Source organism: Typopeltis vanoorti, chromosome 18, assembly GCF_054136105.1.
Source record: "Typopeltis vanoorti isolate ZY-2024b chromosome 18, IOZ_Tvanoo_1.0, whole genome shotgun sequence".
Lineage (NCBI taxonomy): Eukaryota > Metazoa > Arthropoda > Arachnida > Uropygi > Thelyphonidae > Typopeltis > Typopeltis vanoorti.
The window spans coordinates 39,925,245-39,941,077 of NC_143566.1; the positions used below are offsets into that span (position 1 = coordinate 39,925,245).

General features: G+C 37.2%; 1 protein-coding gene across 1 annotated transcript in view; it reads right to left on the reverse strand.

Moving 5' to 3' along the window:
• kis (chromodomain helicase DNA binding protein kismet) overlaps positions 1 to 15,833 on the reverse strand; it is a 945,984-nt gene that overhangs the window by 892,970 nt on the left and 37,181 nt on the right. The window contains exon 2 of the mRNA XM_090408660.1: positions 13,595 to 13,795. The gene's annotated coding sequence lies outside the window, so the exon portion shown is untranslated. The remainder of the gene's footprint in view (positions 1 to 13,594; positions 13,796 to 15,833) is intronic.

Genomic DNA, 15,833 nt, shown 5'->3' on the forward strand with positions numbered 1-15,833 from the left:
TTGTTCCTGGAATCAACAGAAGCCTTAAAACATAGTCCAAACCTTAACAAGTATGGCTGTATAAATCTACCAAAAGATTTGGGAGATAGTCATCCTAAGACCAAATTAATATTTATTTTAATTTTATTTAATTTTTTCAAAACTTTCTAGGACTATTTGGACTACTATATTTTTTCAAAACTTTGGACTACTGTTTTTAGTTTTTTGTTAACTTAGATGGCACCGTATTAGACTTTAGTCTTATGTTGCACGCTGCAATTACTATTACTAGTCCCACTGTTACACCTAATTGTGGTTGTCTCGCATTTGTAACAAACTTTGTGTGCTCTGAAGATGCTGGATATAATACCAGTGAAATATTAGCATTTAAGTTAATAAATAGTTATTTTCTTATCAATCTGTGTTGACATCAATGCTGTTGAAATCCAATTCAACATAAATTTATTATAGTCTAACCAAGTGGGAAAAAACTTCCAACAAATATGATTGTAGTATTAGTAATAGTATTTCATGTGACAGTAAATTTGAAGTCATTTGGTATGAGGTGGAATCTAACAAGATGAATTACATAGTGAGGTGTTGTTACAGACCTTGTGAATCAGTTACTAGTGATGAAGAAATGCATCACAAAATAGAGACGATGGGCACACAAATAGTAATCATAATAAGAGACTTTAATTATCCAAATACTGATTGAGCAGCAGTAAAATCTCATGAAAAGAATGAAACTGAATCTATTGAGCTTTGGCAAGACAACTTCCTAAAGCAGAATGTGACAGAAAGAACTCTAAGTCACAGAGTTAGATTTCATTATAGTGTCAGAGGATGTTTCAGTTCAAGACTCAACTATTCTGCATCTGATTAATGACAGTGATTATGCAGTACTCACTAAGGAAGTGACTAAGTTTATGAATGTTCCATTCAGAAAAGTTGCATGCTGGAGTACAAAGCAAGAAATTATGACCAACTGAGGGGTATACAGTTCAGCAGAACAGTATCAGTTGCTAGATGAGAAGAATATCAACAGTGAATGGGAAGCATTTAAAAAATGCTTAAATTATGCAATATCAGAATGTGTCCTGAGATTTCGAAGAATAAATAGGGGAGGAGTCAAATGTGTAATCTTATTAAGCAAGAGATTTGTAAGAAACGGATAATGTGGAAGGAATGATGTCCGTTATGAAAATTATAAGCAGCAGGCTAGAATAGTCAAATGTTATATGGAAAGCTAAGTCTGAGTATGAAATGAAACTGGCTTTGCAAGCTAAACATAGCCCCAAAAAATTCTATTGACATGTTGCCAATAAAAGAAAGAATGAATATGAAAGAATAACTACTGAATGCAGACAGTAAGAGGGTGACAGATGCCGAAGAGGCTGTTCAACTAACGAATGCCCATTTTGCTAACAGCTATCAACCTGGTGTATGCAACATTGTGCTCATTAATACCTCTTCACTGGATGAAGAAACTCAGATGTATGAGGAGTAGGAGGTATTAGAGCTGTTGCACAAACTGAATAGAATTCAGCAATAAGGACTGATGGGATATCAGCACAGGTGCTAAGAGTGTTCAGCTGAACTGGCCATTCCTTTAACTAAACTATATAATTTGAGTCTCAGAACAGAGAAGGTTCTGCAGGGATGGAAAGAATGTATGCTAATCCCATTACACAAAGGTGATGCAAAGACTGCTGTATTCAACTTTGACCAATCAGTATCTCAGGAGTGGTGGTGAAGATTTTGGAAAAATTGGTTAGGGCTCACATTCAGAAATGGGTTGATGAATCTCTGCTTTCCAATGAACAGCATGGATTTACTAAGGGAAGATCGTGTTTTAGCAACTTGCTCACACTCTATAATAATGTTACCATTGAACTAGACAAGGGGGAATGAATATACCATGATAATTTTGGATTTTGCTAAGGTTTTTACAGAATACAGCATGAAAGACTGTTACATAAATTAGAGAATATGAGTTCGGATTATAAAATATTACCATGGATAAGAGGATGGCTGATAGATAAAAAGTGGTATAACAGAGGATGCGAGTCTGCAAGATTTTTCCTTGGTTCACTGTTAGTCAATCTGTACACATCAATGATATTGGGAAGGATTTGGTAGGCAACATACAGCTATTTGCTGATGATGGAAAGATAGGTAGGCGAATCAGGAATGTGGCTGATATGCAGTATGATTTGAATAGGGTGGAATCGTGGGCATGTGAAAATGGATGTCAGTTCAATGCCAGTAAATGAAAAGTCATGCACCTTGGCATGATTAGTTATCCAATGTCATATTATATTGGTGGGATTATGCTAGAAGAAACTGATCAGGGTAGGGTTCTTGAAGTGTTAGTAGATAGGAAGTTGAAGTTCAGAGGCCATGCAACAAAGATTGCAAATACAACTCAAAAGATAACTGTAATGTTGAAACGAACTTTCACATGTAAAGGTAAGGATGTATTTTGCCTCTTTACAAGGCACTGATAAGACCTCACTTGGACTATTGTGTGCAGGTCCGGTCTCCTGGTTTCTGTTGCGATTCTGATACAGTGGAGAGACTGCAATGGAGATTGTTAAAAATTATATCAGGATTGTGGAATACTGATTATGAAGATAGGTTGAGAATTTGTAGACTGCAGACACTAGCAAACAGGAGAAAGAGGAGCGATATGATTGAGACTTACAAACTTCTGAAAGGGTCTTACAGGATTTCAGTTGATGGAATTTTTCATTTTATGGAAGGTGGAGAAAGGACAAGAGGGCATCCTTAGAAACTGAGAATGAATGCTGCTAAGAAGGGGGTGAGGACTAGATTTTTCTCTCATAGCACAGTGCATGATTGGAATAGACTGCCAGTGGATGTTGTGTGTGCAAGCAGTGCGAATGAATTCAACAATAAGTATAATAGCAATGTTATATACAGGGTGTTCGGGATAAATTTGACAGTTTCGTAAGGAAAAAGAAAATCTTCTTTGTATCTATTAAATTTAATGAATTGACAAAAAAACATTACAGGCAGAGTTAATTACAATACTATCAACAAGATTTACTCAAAATAACCACCATTAGCATCGATCACAGCTTCAATTCTGCTTCGGAACCTCGAACAAGCTGATGCTACAGTCTCCCTGGGAAGGGCCGCAAAAACTGTTTTAATTTTATCCATTAACTGGGCTTTTGTATTACTGGAAGTGCGATTGGTGTCTTTTTCAACTGCGCCCCATACAAAATAATCCATGGGGTTAAGGTCTGGGGAGTTTGGAGGCCAAACATTTGGACTGGTGAAGTCGTAGAAATTTTCAGACAACCATTTTTGACTTTTCCCAGAGGTGTGGCAAGGGGCCGAATCCTGCTGCCATACATACGGCCTACCATTGGCTACCCTTGTTATCCAGGGCTTGACTACAGTTAGCAACTCCACGAACAAAGCCCGAATTCCTATGCCAGGGTTCTTCAACACCTGTTCCTGCAGATTTGCGAGGAATTCTGCTGTACGAACGCAATCAGATCGTCTGCTAGGGATCTTTCTTCTTGCTACATCCTCGTAGTCACCATTGCAAGTCTCTAGTTCATGCCTGATTGTTTTTACTGTATTCAGGGAGCATTGGGCAGCAGTCGTAATATCCTTATTTTGATGGCGGGCACGAATCATCATGATACAAGTTATTCTCTTCCATGATTCAGGTGGATTCCAGCTATCCATCCTTTCTGACATCTTGTATATGAATGAAGAAGGGTCCAAACTTTTAAATGAAGAGAAGTGTGTGTTAATACATGTAACTTACGGAAAAATATAATTAATTATAAATATGTCAAATTTATCCCGAACACCCTGTATATAAATATTATAAACTCAAAATAAGGAAGCATTACTTTTAAATGAAAATTCTATTATAAAGACTTGAAAGGTGACATGTCATATATATGAAAGCAACAGAAAAGTTCATATAAACATCTAAAACAGAAATGATATTACAGCAACTGATAGAACATACCAAGGAAGAACATATCTGGAAACCCTTTAACCCTCATGTTTCATCAAATTGTAATAATTTGTTCTTTCTTTTAGACATAAAATTAATTAATTTTTGTTCTAGGTGTTTATTAGAACTTTTCAACCCCCCCCTCGTGTGCGTGTGTGTATATACATACATACATACATATATATACATACATACATATATAAAGATAAATTTAACTGACTAGAACCCAAGAAAGTATAACAAAAACCTGTAATACATCACGACTAGTTTCATCGATGCTCCAACTTCTTCAGGTGAGAAATAAAAAACATAAGATATAAAAATAACAAGGTAAAAAACAGGACTTTCCAGCTTAGTGTGCGACAGCTAATTTTAGAGTGCCAGTACTGGATTACTGCGCTATGGGAATCAGGCAAATTGTAGCTTAGATTGTTGTTCAAATGTGAAGGGTCCAGAACTATTTCTTTTGATTCTATAATTCTTCTTTCGAATTCATCCTTGCATATATATAAATTAGTAGTGCATTCCCAGTAAACTTGATGTGGCTGTTCTTCAAGGTTACAGTTTGCCGAGAAGAGGACATGACTGGATAGGGCACTTGCTCGTGTTCTACTGTAAGAGATGTCACGTCTATGTTCCTCAAGACGAAGTGAAACAGATTTATCTGTCTGGCCAAAATAAGGTCGACCACAGTTGCACAAAACTTTATAAACACCAGGAAAATGCAGTTGGTTGTGTTTGGTCGACTCAGAAAAGAATGAAGTTTTGGCAGAGTAGTATAGTCGGTCTTTATGTTGAATTTCTTCAAAATCTTAGCTAGTTTTGGAGTAAGAGAGCTGATAAATGGTAACTGTATATGAGTGATAGGGTTGGAATGATCTTCTTGTTGAGGATGATTCTAAAGATCAACAGATTACCTGACTGTCTTAAATTTTAAATTTTTCAAAAAACCACCCACACTGATAGATATTTACATGGTTCTTCTCATCACTTCCCACCTCAGAAACTGGGCATCACCTCCATCGAGCAAGATGTCTCACTTCCACAGAAGAAGACCTTCAAACAGAGCTCAACTTCCTGAAAAACACCTTAAATAATGGATATTCGTCTCGTAACATCACTAAAAGTTTGAGACCACGCCAACATCCTCGACAAGAAGATGATTCCAACCCTATCACTCATATACAGTTATCATTTATCAGCTATCTTACCCCAAAACTAGCTAAGATTTTGAAGAAATTCAACATAAAGACCGACTATACTACTCTGCCAAAACTTTGTTCTTTTCTGAGTTGACCAAAACCAAAACACAGCCAACTGCATTTTCCTGGTGTTATAAAGTTTTGTGCGACTGTGGTCGACCTTATTTTGGCTAGACAGATAAATGTGTTTCACTTCGTCTTGAGGAACATAGACGCGACATCTCTTACAGTAGAACACGAGCAAGCGCCCTATCCAGTCATGTCCTCTTCTCGGCAAACTCTAACCTTGAAGAACAGCCACATCGAGTTTACTGGGAACGCACTACTAATTTATATATATGCAAGGATGAATTCGAAAGAAGAATTATCGAATCAAAAGAAATAGTTCTGGACCCTTCACATTTGAACAACAATCTAGGCTACAATTTCCCTGATTCCCATAGCGCAATAATCCAGTACTGGCACTCTAAAATTAGCTGTCGTACACATTCAACTCATGCCAACGGTAGCACGCGGTCACCTATTCAAATATGACTGTTACTATTCTGCTTTTTATTAAGCTGGAAAGTCCATGTTTTTTACCTTGTTATTTTTATATCTTATGTTTTTTTTTTCTCACCTGAAGAAGTCGGAGCACCGATTAAACTAGTCATGATGTATTAAAGGTTTTTGTTATACTTTCTCAGGTTCTAGTCAGTTAAATTTATTTTTTATAAATGTATACATCCCGAGTAAATCCTAATTTCAATAATATATATATATATATATATATATATATATATATATATGGGGTGCTTAAGGGTCAAAGCTGTATAACTGAGTGGAGACCTTCACATAGCTTCTAAAGGAATGCGGAGAACCGACCAGGGCTTCTGACCTAATGTCCAATCCTCACCTTCTCGTGGTGCACCCTGTTGGGTATCTACTTTGATACTGAACGAACGAGGATGGGCTGGCAAATTGGGATTTAGCCGACCAAATTTTATTCTTATTGGTTAAACCAAAATAAAAAATGATGGTACAACATGACAAAATTTCATGCCGGCTGGGGCGTCACCCGGTTAAACAAGGCCCCCGTTGTTTTCGCCAGGGAACCAGGGCGAACAGCGAAAAGTCAGCTACTGAAACAAAACTGAAAACAAACCCCAACTCAACATCACCAGAGTTAAAGATCGGTACTATCAACGTAAGAAGCCTGAATGGCAAAGAAATGGAGCTAGCTGAGGAATTAGATAAGTACCAGATCGACATAATAGGGGTGACTGAAACAAAAAAGACCAAAACTGGTGAGATCTTTCTGAGCAATAAATACAAAATGTTATATTCAGGCAATGACAATCAAGGAAAAGAAGGAGTAGCCATAATAATGATAACTAATATTTAAGGAATTGACAGCGTATACTAGAAATATAGATTAAATAAACTTTAATATATACCTTCCGATATTTCGGCGAACGTCACGTTGCCATCTTCTTGGGAACTTACTACACAGACACGTGCACACAAGTACTAATAACAGTAAATGAGACTGAAGCTAGGAAGCTAGCGTTTCCTAAAGTCCTGATGGTGCCCCCTGGTGGGCTATATTGGTAGTTCTTGGCCTTTGGGCTGAAGTTCTTCTGATAACAGTTTCCCAAATTTGGGGCAGTTTCATGCATCCAAATTTGTTGAGGTTTGGCATGTTCCTAGGGGCCAAGGCTGATTCCATGAATAGTCTTTCATACTTGAACTTGCTGCGGTGTATTACTGTGGCTTTCTTCCATCTTATTCTGTGACGAGTATCCAGAGCGTGGTCTGCAAGCCCAGAGTGGCTGTACTGGTAAAATCGGATGTAATCCTTGTGTTCTGAGATTCTGATATTTGCTGTCCTGCCTGTTTGCCCAAAGTAGGACAGTTTACAGCTGCAAGGGACCTGGTATACACCAGGTAGGTCTAGGGGAAGTGGTTGGTCTTTGGTGGAGCGGATAAGGGTTGCCAGTTTTCTATGTGGTCTGTAAGAGGTGGTCGTGTTTTTTTAGGATTTTATCGATTTTTTCCGAGGTGCCTCTGATGTAGGGAATAGTGATAGATTTAGAGTAATCTTTTTTGTGAAGGGGAGGGGGTGGTGGGTTGTGGATAACTGGATTAAGTATTTTTTGGATTTTTTGGAGGGGGTAGCCGTTGGCTGAGAAAGTGTCACGGATGTGATTTAGTTCAGTGGTTAGGGCTTGTTCATTAGAACAGATTATTTTTGCCCTGTTGAATAATGTTTTAATCACTCCATATTGTTGTGGGGGGGGGGGGGGTCTGTGTAGTAAGTTCCCAAGAAGATGGCAACGTGACGTTCGCCGAAATATCGGAAGGTATATATTAAAGTTTATTTAATCTATATTTCTAGTATACGCTGTCAATTCCTTAAATATTAGTTATCATGTTTAACCAGCATATAAGCCTCTCAACAAGAATAATGATCATCCACGGAGATCTCTTCGCACGCAAGGCCCGCCATTACGGCAAACTGAAGCTGAAATTATCCAGACAACTTAACCGTCTGGCATTCCTAAAATGCTGCCGGGATAATCATGTCATCCCGAACTGTGTCAAATTGAAACACCGCTTCATCTCACAGAAAGCTCTCCGTATTTACAACCGCGGTAGCCAGGCATTACTTCGGGAGCAAATTGCCGCCACACGCGGTTCCCTAGCTGACATAAACAGCGCTATATCAACGCTAAAAAAATGAGCTTTCACTTACGCTGAATCACGAGCTTTGGTCGGTACTACATGACGTCTCGTGTACGGCAGCTAAAAAAGAATTTGAACGAGTACGAAGCCGACATATCAACAAGTTTGATAAATTAACAAAGAACTCGGCGCCCAAACTACAAACCAACACTGTTGTTAACCTATCGTCAGCTACCTTAAAGCCAGAAGCACTCCACGCTCTGTCACGTGGTCACAACTTCGCCATTGCTACTAGGAAATTACCAGCCGAGGAATTAATGATTCAAATTGAACGCGGGATTCGCCAACTGCCTAACCACATCGCCAACGATATCAGATTGGATGTAGCCTGTGTTCTCAACAAAGCAAAACCTCCAAAATCCAACATATCCAGTAGTGAATACAAGGCACTACAAGAATTGAAAAGAAACAAAAATATAGTGATCACCAAAGCGGATAAGGGAAACGCCACTGTGGTACTCAATCTTAAAGATTACACAGGTAAGCTCAAGGCTTTATTATTAGATCGTTCCACTTACCTCCCCATTAATTACAATCCCACCAACTCACAAATTAGAAAACTCCATAGGCTCCTCAAGAAGGTCACTTCTTGGCCTGAGGAGATCACCAACAGACTAAAACCCTATAACTCTAGACCCCCCTGCATATATGGGCTCCCAATAATACACAAAGAAAATGTGCCATTACGTCCCATAGTGGATGGCATTGATTCCCCCACTTACAAACTAGCCAAGCATTTAGCCAAAGCGCTCTCACACTATACTGGCAATACACCGTCACACATAAAAAACTCAGCCCACTTCAAAGCCAGTATAGAAAACCTTACACTCCAACATAATGACATAATGGTCAGTTTTGATGTCTCCTCCCTATTCACGAATGTCCCCCTCAAAGAAACCTTAGAGCTAATCCAAGCTAAATTTCCTCCCGATATCTCAGCCCTATTTCAGTTTACAATGAACTCAGGCTATTTCGTTTGGCAGGAAAAATTCTACAAACAGATAGAGGGGACAGCCATGGGTTCACCACTTTCCCCACCCTTGGCCAACTTCTTCATGGAGATGTTTGAAGAGAAAGCCTTAAACTCAGCCCCACAAAAACCTACCATATGGCTTCGCTACGTTGATGATGTTTTCGCTATTTGGCCACATGGCCCGGATTCACTCCTCTCCTTCCTAACACACTTGAACAACCAACACCCTAGAATCAAATTCACCCTCGAAAAAGAGGAAAACAATAACCTCCCCTTCCTAGACACACTAGTCACCCGCCAACCTGATGGAACCTTGGTTTTCTCAGTTTATAGAAAACCCACCCATACAGGCAGATACATTCACCAACAATCCCACCACCCCCCCTCAACAATATGTAGTGATTAAAACATTATTCAACAGGGCAAAAATAATCTGTTCTAATGATCAAGCCTTAACCACTGAACTAAATCACATCCGTGACACTTTCTCAGCCAACGGCTACCCCCTCCAAAAAATCCAAAAAATACTTAACCCAGTTATCCACAACCCACCACCCCCTCCCCTTCACAAAAAAGATTACTCTAAATCTATCACTATTCCCTACATCAGATGCGCCTCGGAAAAAATCAATAACATCCTAAAAAAATACGACTTGACCACCTGTTACAGACCACATAGAAAACTGGCAACCCTTATCCGCTCCACCAAAGACCAACCACTTCCCCTAGACCTACCTGGTGTATACCAGGTCCCTTGCAGCTGTAAACTGTCTTTCTTTGGCCAAACAGGCAGGACAGCAAATATCAGAATCTCAAAACACAAGGATTACATCCGATTTTACCAGTACAGCCACTCTGGGCTTGCAGACCACGCTCTGGATACTCGCCACAGAATAAGATGGAAGAAAGCCACAGTAATACACCGCAGCAAGTTCAAGTATGAAAGACTATTCGTGGAATCAGCCTCGGCCCTTAGGAACATGCCAAACCTCAACAAATTTGGATGCATGAAACTGCCCCAAATTTGGGAAACTGTTATCAGAACTTCAGCCCAAAGGCCAAGAACTACCAATATAGCCCGAAAGGGGGCACCATCAGGACTTTAGGAAACGCTAGCTTCCTAGCTTCAGTCTCATTTGCTGTTATTAGTACTTGTGTGCACGCGTCTGTGTAGTAAGTTCCCAAGAAGATGGCAACGTGACGTTCGCCGAAATATCGGAAGGTATATATTAAAGTTTATTTAATCTATATTTCTAGTATACGCTGTCAATTCCTTAAATATTAGTTATCATGTTTAACCAGCGTATAAGCCTCTCAACAGGAGTAGCCATAGTATTCAACACAAAATACGAGGCTAATCTTCTTGAATGGCAGTCAGTCTCAAGTAGAGTAATGTGGGCAAATATGAGAATAGGGAACTGGACAATGAGACTTATTTGTGCCTATAGTCCCACAGAAGGTTCTACTAAGGTAGAAGTGGAGGAATTTTTTGAGGCTTTAGAAAAAGCAACTGACACAATGAAAAAGGAAAAGTTGGTCCTTGTTGGGGATCTAAATAGCAGAGTAGGAAATGATTGTCAGACATACAAAAATATTTTGAGAAAATTTGGAGAAAAGAGCAAAGCTAATAATAATGGCAAATATCTGTTGGATTTCTGCTCAGGACATGGACTGGTTATTACTAACACCATGTTCCAACATAAAAATGTGCACAAATTCACATGGAGAGAAGAGGCTAGGAATAAGAAAAGTCTCACTGACTATGTTATTGTTGATAGTGATGTTTTCTCCCTGGTGCAGGACACCAGAGTGTACAGAGGATTTGAAATTGGAAGTGATCACTATTTAGTCTTGAGCAGGATAAAATTGAATTTCATATTGAAAAGAATAACATGTAAGAAAGTTTTAAAGCGAATAAAAGTTTAGCAGCTCTCAGATGTCAACTGTAGACTAAAATACAGAAATATTGAAAAGAAAATGAAAGAGTTTGAGAACAGGAATCAAACCTTGGAGATTCAGTGGCAAACTCTGAAGGAAACATTGATTGATTCTGCCAGAGAGGCATGTGGTGAGGTTGTGTGCAAAGATAAAAAAATCAGAACTCCCTGGTGGACACAGGAAGATAAAGAGGCAGTGAAGGAAAAGAAGAAAGCATATCAAAAGTTCCTGTCAAATAAGTCAGCTTTTACTCTTACAGAATACAGAGACAAATGTAAGAAAGCTAAACAGTGTGTAAAACTAGCTAAACAAAAGTCATGGGAGGACTTTGGCAAGAATATAGAAAATAAATATCAAGAAGGTGGCAAAATATTCTGGAGGTTGTTGAAGAAGCTTAGAAATGGAGGAAAGAGTGCTGTAAAAGGAATTAGAGATGATAAAGGTGAAATGAAAACAGGAGAAAAAGACATCCTTGAAGTATGGAGTAATTACTTTGAAAAACTGCTAAATGAAACAAGCAGTGATGACAGCACAGTGATAAAAAACACTGACCAGGCATGCAGTCAGGAATACATATCCATACTTGAAGTAGAAAAAGCCATCAAAGGCTTGAAATGTGGAAAGGCAGCAGGAGTAGATGATATTCGACCAGAAATGCTGAAGTATGGTGGTATAAAAGTCTTACAGTGGCTGCACTGCATAGTTCAGAAAGCCTGGACAGAGGGACGAATTCCCGATGATTGGAGTAGAGCTCTCATAGTACCCATATATAAAAAGGGAAATAAAACTGAATGTGAGAATTACAGACGTATTTCCCTACTGAGTGTTCCTGGCAAGATCTATGCAAGTATACTTGAGAAACGGTTGAGAAGAATTGTGGAAGAAAAGCTTGGTGAAGAACAAGCTGGATTCAGGCCAAATAGATGCTGTCAGGATCAGATCTTCACTTTACGACAAATAGTCGAGAAAGCATGGGAATATAACAAAGATCTGTATTTAAGTTTCGTCGATTTGGAAAAGGCATATGACAAGGTACCAAGAGAGAAGCTATTCAATACGATGCAGTTATATGGTGTCAATGGGGTATTATATCAAGCAATACTTACTTAGTCTTTATTTGAGTTGTAAGTCAGCAGTTAGAATTGAAGAAAGTACAGGACGATGGTTTAATGTTCAATCTGGTATGAGACAAGGATGTACATTATCCCCACTGTTATTCATTATCTATATGGATCACATTATGAAGGAAAGTGGTATTAAACATGATATCAAAATTGGAGATGTTAATGTCAGCTCTTTGCTTTATGCGGATGATGTTATACTTCTAAATAAATCCGCTACAAGTCTGCAAGATTCTCTGACTAAATTGAATAGCTGTTGTAATAGATATGGTATGAAGGTCAGCAATAAAAAGACAAAGACAATGAAAATAGGTAGAATCATTGAAAATGTCAACTGTGTTGTGAATGGAGAACCTGTGGAACAAGTAAAACATTTCAGCTACTTAGGCACGATTTTTACTGAAGATAGTAAATTAAATATAGAAATAGACAACAGAATCAGCAAAGCCGGTATGGTGGGAAGTCAGTTGAATAAATTCATATGGAATAAGAGAGAAATTAGTCGGAACACTAAATTAGCTGTATACAAGACAGTGTTCAAACCAGTTTTAACCTATGGATCTGAGAGCTGGGTCAGAAGTAAAACACTTGACCAAAGACTAGAGACCGCAGATATGAGAGTCCTGAGAAAGATTAGAGGCATGAACAGACATCAATGGCAATATCATATTAAAAATGAGGATATTAGGAAAGAACTTGACATTGTCAGCATCCAAGAATGCATTAGCAGAGCTAATCTCAGGTGGTATGGTCACTTAAACAGAATGGGCGAGGAAAGATTAGCAAAACAAGTGTTCTCTGCCAGGTTGGCAGCAAAACGACGCAGAGGAAGACCAAGATATAGGTGGATTGATATGCTACAAAGTGCCTTAGACGATAGAAATATAAGATCTGATAATGTTGGAGTCTTGCCAAGTAACAGACTGATTTGGAGGAAAATTGTAGATAGGAAGATAGTAATGATGTAATTTTTTCATGTAGTACTGTCATATCCTGTACACCCCTTGAGGGTACATGGCAGGAATTTGATGATGATGATGATATATATATATACTGTCAAATGTGTAAAAACGTGCCTGCCCAATGCAGAAAGGACATGTTACATGGTCAAGCAAGCTCCTGCAAAGCATGAATATGTTAAACAAAATGAGAATAAAAACTAAACATATTTCTGTATAAAAACAAAATGGAGGATAGTAAAGAAGAATTAAAAGCATAAGTCAATGGTAAAAGAATTTTTTACCACCAGCTTGTATGCTGTAAATGCCTATTTCTGACATCTTAATTTTTTTATTTCTTCTGATGTATCACATAGTATATGAAACTCTAAACTAATCAGTTTTTACTGTTCCTGATGTCCATGTGATTTTCGCTTGAAATGCCCTGACACCATATTGTATTTCTGATAAGCCACAAAACCAAGTGCATTTTTGTTGCTAATATGCAAGTCCCTTGCAAGAATGGAGATAGAATAAAATGAATGAATATGGAATTTAAAAATCCAAACTAATGCACAAAATTTCCAAAATGTCCTTTACTTCACTAAGTAGCAAATTCCTGAAAAGCAACATCCTCAAACTTTGTTAATAAACTAAGCTGTTAAAATTTTATTCAAAAAAATTCATTACACAGCAAATAACGTATTTCATACCTGTCCAAACAGATGACATTGGTGTTCCAAAAGCTTTGTTTGACGAGACCTTTCCTGGTTAAACAGATATGTTTACTAGCGACAGCAACAAAAGCAAGCACAATCCTGAATCTATGTTCTCTAAAACTTAAGATGCTATGAGCTCTATGGTATGGATAACATTCTGACAGCATGGTTTATCTACATAATTTGAATATTATTCTGAAACAAGAAAGTCACATTACTCTATAATAATTAAATTTTTTAAAGTACTTAAATTTTCTCTAAATATCACAAAAAGTAAATACTCTTCATGTACTATAATCTGTAAGCCTAGTTAACCTACTTCTTAACCAACAGAAAATTTGCAAATTTCTTCCAGTGGAAGATAATTTTTCTGGTGCAAGACCCTCATTCTGCTTACTGAAACTGTTTGAAAAATGAATATATCTGGTAACTAGAGCAAAATTTCTGAACTATTTAACCATCAGCCCAACTATCATTAGTTGTTCTAAGAGGCTCTTAAGCACCCACAACCTTCCAAGTTTTCTTGGATTTCATAACAATAATTCTATAATAATGTGGTTAGCACTATGTCTGATCTTCAGACCAGCCACAATACTACAAATGTATGACAACTTTTGGTGGGTGGATTGAGCATTAAAAAATAATAATCTATTCATAATTTTTTTAAATAATTTTGAGATTTTATAATTGTTTTTAAGAATTTTCTCAGGGTAAAAAGTGTTTTATACTAAAACTATAAATTCAGATATGAAAAAGCAAAAATTACCCTACCCATTAAAGATTTTAGATTATCTACCAGTACATTACATTAGTACTGTAAGTGTGCTAAAAATTTTATTTTTATTTATTTTTTTTTTTTTGTATATGGTCCAGAATTCCTACTCTATAGACCAGACATGGAACTTTTTCAAGCCACTACAGGCCTCCAAAGTGGGAGATAGCGATCTCACAGTAGGCAAAGAAATTCATCTTCCACCTAAACACAATCACAAATATCCATGCTTACAGTAGAATTTGAACCCACAGCTTGTTGGTTGGAGTAGATATGTTAACCACTTAGCCAAGAAGACAAGCAATTATTGTTATTATAATAACTGGACAATAAAAATATTTTTGTTACTGTAGCAGAAACGAAAAACTTATTTCAATGATATAATCTAGAATTTTTTTTTAAAGTTTACAGGCACAAGTTGGCTGAATGAAATTCATCTTCCAATTAAATACAATGCCCAGTGTGAGATCATACAGCTTACTAAAAGCCTGAAGTGGCTTGAAAAGGTTTCATGTTTGGTCTTTTACAGCAAAGATATTATGTAAAACATTTTAAAAAATAAGAATAAACTTCTTAGCCCACTGATGTACTGTCAGTTTACAGCCTTATATGGGTAGTGTCAATACACACACTTTTTCCCCTTTACTATGTTTTCATGAAAGAGTACATAGAAGGTAACTGCAGAACTTCAGGGGTTGATTCCTTCAGTAATTTTAAGTAAAATTTTATATCAACATGGATCCCCAATTACAGACAAATGGAAAAATTAATTATTTAAACATTTCAGCTGCTAGTCATGCAGTACTCTGAGTGTGCATATGTTCTAGTTATGTAATTTAGTTCTTAAATATTGTAAACAGTATTCTGTTGATGGCTAAGTTTCAAAATGAGGGTTTTCTTGACACCCACTTTATTTACAGTTTCTGTAGTAGTAACACAAAAGCTAATGTTGAGGAACAACAATGGCAATTGAGTAACCTACATTTTCTGTAACAAACAGTCAAGATTTCATTGATGTACATTAAACTTTTATGGGGACACTGAATTATTTGACATTTTATCTAATTGCAATTTATCACAAAGTTTAAAATAGCATGTTAAGCAGTATAATGCAGTCCTAGAACAAATATTTGATAATCAACATGCCTTGGAGTTCAAATCAAACTGTTGGGAAGATGCTATATTTTTTATTTGATGATTTTTTTTTTATATGACTCCTGCTCAATAAACAGTGCCATAGCTAGCTTTTCATGGACCCTGTGCAAGATTTTATTTTTGGTTCCCCTTTTTTTTGGAAAAAAATAAAAAAACAAATATGATAGAAATAGATCAGTTAATTTTTAACTTTAATAAAAACATTATGGAATCAGCCCTCATGGCAGCAAAATTTAAAATTTGAAAATGAAAATATAATACTGATTATTTTTTGATACCCCATTTTAGGCCACCTTCATCCTGAAC